Raw genomic sequence first — 4,025 nt, forward strand, 5'->3', positions numbered from 1 at the left:
ATACTACTAACACCACTGATTTCCCTTCCCCTCAGGAGATAACTTCTTTATTAGAGGTGAGACCTTGTATCCACTTCCCTGTCTCCAGGAGCCATCTGGCTTGAACCTGTACAGGTCTTGTGCATGCCTCCAGCCTCTGTAAAATTCCTACGTGCGTCAGTTCTGCTGTCGTGTCTGGGTGATGTGGTCTTAGAGGCATCTACCGCTTCTGGCTCTTACAATCTTTATGCTTCCCTGAGCCTTGTGGGGAAGAGTTTGATAAAGACATCCCATTTAGGGCTGACCACATACTCCAGAGTCTCTCACTCTCTGAATATTGTCCAGTTATGAATCTGTATTAATTACCATCTACTGCAAGAAGTTTCTCTGATGAGTGAGAGATCGATTTATGAGTAAAGCAATACGCCATTAGAAGTCATTTTATTGTTATGTTCCTTTAGCAGAGCAATAGTGATAGGGTTTCCCCTTGGCTCCTAGGCCTATCTAGCCTCGAGGTTTTGGCCACTTTAACAGGATCAGGTATGGGTTCTATCTCATGAAGTGGATCTTAAGTCTACTTTTTAAAAATCATCTGTGCCAGTATTACACTGGTATTTCCTATAGGCAGCCTGCAGCTATAGGTCACAGGGTTTATAGCTGGGGGATATTGGTAATTACTATGATTACTTTTTTCTACTGGTAGCTAATTTGCATGCTAAAAATTTAAATAATGGATTCAACGTTTGTAACTAGCTGTGTATGAGTGATTCATTAACCATGAGCCTTAACTTCTCAGAGTCTCTGTTTTCTTGCCTCTAAAAATAGGAATTAATATAACGACCAGTTGTGTACATGTAAGACTTAAATGAGTGGGTTGACATGAACTTTCCTTGTACACTGATAAGTCGAGACTACTTTCTGGGTGTAATCTCCCCACTCGGAAGGCTGGCCTGTACAGTGAATTCAAGAATAGCCTGAGATACATAGTGAAACCCTTGTTCAAATAAAACAGAAAACTAAAATTTAAAAAAAAATCATCGGAACCATTTTCAGGAGGAAAGAAAGCCTTTAAAGTCTTCCTGCCAAAGTAGGCAAGGGATCGACATTAACAATGTTATTTTTTAATGAAAAAATAAGACCAGAAGAGTTTGTAGAAATGCTTGTCTTCCTTCAGCCATTGTATGGCAGTACCTGATGAGAAATGGGTGTACATGAACAGAGCAAGTCCATTTGTCCACAGGCATCATATGAGCAGCACCCATTACACATCTAGGTCTAACCTAAAGTCCCTATAGAAGATACCTCAAGAAGACAGAGCTCCAAAAGTAAAGCCCTTGACATTTGTGAAACTCAATCTAATCATTTCATCAATTGATCAATCAATAAGTCTTAACTGGAACATACTCCATGAACAGCTTTGCACTAAGACAGGCATCCTTGCTATATAAGGAGTTCTTGCTATGTAGGAAGTATCTTAGTTAGTATATGCTCTATTGCCTTAAAAATGGATCAGGGACATACTCTAAGGGTATAAATAAGAACGTGAGAATTTTATTGAAAGCAAGAAGCTGGGGCTCACTAAAACTTTAGCAGATGTAAGCATGGTGACTCACGCATGAATCCAAGCACTGCCGAGGCACATACTATGCAGCCAGGCTTGCTGTTCTCTCCCCACCCAAGAGGGTTCTGAGCCCATCCTTTTTTTTTTTTTTTTAAAGAGAGAAATGGTTTATTTGGTAACAAGGAATAAAAAGAAATTCTTTAACTCTTCTCTCTTGTGGTTGGACTGCAGTGGATAGATGGACGGCGCCACAGGAATGGCTCCCTCAGACCAGATCTGCTGCAATGCAGATGCCATAGCTGCATGAGTCCTCTAGACAGAGGGGCTGGCCTCTGTGCTCTCTGGGGTTTCAGTGGCTGTTGCAGTTTCCTTCTTGTCTTCAGGCTTCATGGCAGGAAAGAGAAGTACTTCCTTGATATTGTTGGAATCTGTGAGAAACATGGTGACTCGATCGATACCCATGCCCCAGCCAGCTGTTGGGGGCAGCCCGTATTCCAGGGCAGTACAGAAGTTCTCATCGATGAACATGGCCTCATCATCACCAGCAGCCTTGGCCTTGGCCTGTTCTTCAAATAGCTGCCGCTGCCGCACAGGGTCATTCAGCTCAGTGTAGGCATTGCATATTTCCTTCTTCATGACAAACAGCTCAAAGCGTTCAGTTAGACCCGCTTTGGAGCGGTGCCACTTGGCCAGAGGACTCATGATCTGTGGGTGGTCACAGATGAACGTAGGGCTGATGCACGTCACCTCGAGGAACTCTCCAACAAGCTTATCAAGGAGCCTGGCTGTGGTCCGAGGTGGGGGGCATTCAACAGCTTTTGCAACACAAATATCATCAAGAATTTTTCTAGTTTCTTCAGTTTCAAAGAGACTGGTTTCTGGCAGCTTCACACCTAGGGCTTTCTCAAGCTCTTCCACCATGCTGATTCTTCGGAAGGGTGGGGTGAAGTCAATCTCGTAGGCTTGGCCTTCTGGCCCATCTGGGTGGTAGGTGATCTTGTAACCACCTGTAATGCTTTTCACCATCCCTGACAGCATCTTCTCTGTGATTTCCATGAGGTCATGATAGTCTGCATAGGCCATGTAGAACTCACAGGTGGTGAACTCAGGATTGTGAGTCAAATCAATCCCTTCGTTCCGGAACTGGCGCCCAATTTCATAAACCCGGTCAATGCCACCAACCACCAGCATCTTATGGTAGAGTTCTGGAGCAATTCTCATGTACAAGTTCATGTCCAGCTCGTTGTGATAGGTGATGAAAGGCTTGGCCACAGCTCCCCCAGGAATGATGTTCATCATGGGAGTTTCGATCTCTAGAAATCCCAGCTCATCCAAGAAACTTCTTATATATGTGATGATCTTAGAGCGGACGATAAATTTCTGCCTCACAAAGTCGTTCAGGATCAAGTCCAAGTATCTCTGACGATACCTTGTTTCCTTGTCTTTGAGGCCGAAGTGAAGGTGAGGCAGCATGTGCAGGCAGGGGGACAGGAGTGTCATCTCCTGGGGGATGATGCTCAGCTCACCCTTCTTGGTTTTCCCAGGATTCCCCTCCACTCCAATTATGTCTCCCCGGCGCAGCTTGTTATTGATATGAACAAATTCCTCCTCTGATTTATAATTCCTGGAGTTGGCCATGACTTGTAACTTGACTCCCTCTCCTCGAAGGTCATAGAAGATGAGCTTTCCCCCAGAGGCTCTCTTGGCATGGATGTGACCTGCCACTTTTAGGGTGACGTCAGTCAGGTGGTCCCCAGGCTGCAGGTGACTGTAGTCTTGGATGAACTGAGTGAGAGAGATGTCCACATGGAACTTGTGTGGGTACGGGTCCTCCCCACTGACCTTCAGCTGCTGGACTGCTTGACTTCGGATCTTGTAGTATTGATTTGGGTCCAGAGTCTCCTCCTCAGCACCCACACCATTGTCAGCAGTGTGGTTGGTGGCAGAAGCAGACTGGTTTAGCTGTTTCTCACTGAGCTCTTTCTGCTTGGCCTCTTTCTCTGCCAGTTTCTTCTCAGCTTTCAGACGCCTCTTCAGCTCATTCTTGCTTAGTTTCGGCTCGCCATCCACGTTGACTTCACTCTCCTGCAGCGTAGCCATCTTCCCCACTGGCTCAGGAAAAAAATTGTGACTTCTGAGCCCATCCTATCAGCTCTCCAGTCCCCCTGAAGTCCTAGTTAGTCCCGACTGGCAGAGTTAAAGAAATTGGGCATTGTCTTTATCAAGGAAAACCACTGATAATGGTCTGGTTGTAATCAGGAGTCTGGAAGAGCTCCCCGCTCAGTACCCACAAGGCTGCTGTGGGTGCTTCATCAAAAGCAGTTTCTACTACAAATCTGTTAGGCTTCGCAAAGCCTGCTCGACACTCTCTCGTATCACTTCTTTTGGGCAAAGGACTCAGTCTTGCAGTTCAGTCCCGTGTTCCGTTGAATTATCTTCTCAGCATGTTCAAAAATAAGTTTTCTATCCATGCACGAAAAATTAA

At 45.3% G+C, this 4,025-nt stretch overlaps 1 pseudogene across 1 annotated transcript; it reads right to left on the minus strand.

The window, feature by feature from the left end:
* Nucleotides 1-1,688: 1,688 nt before the first annotated feature.
* LOC114614609 lies at nt 1,689-3,647 on the minus strand (annotated as a pseudogene). Its single transcript, XR_003710366.1, has one exon. The product of XR_003710366.1 is annotated as a lysine--tRNA ligase pseudogene (transcript).
* Between the last annotated feature and the right edge of the window lie 378 nt (nt 3,648-4,025).

This window comes from Grammomys surdaster, unplaced genomic scaffold, assembly GCF_004785775.1.
Source record: "Grammomys surdaster isolate TR1022 unplaced genomic scaffold, NIH_TR_1.0 130, whole genome shotgun sequence".
NCBI lineage: Eukaryota > Metazoa > Chordata > Mammalia > Rodentia > Muridae > Grammomys > Grammomys surdaster.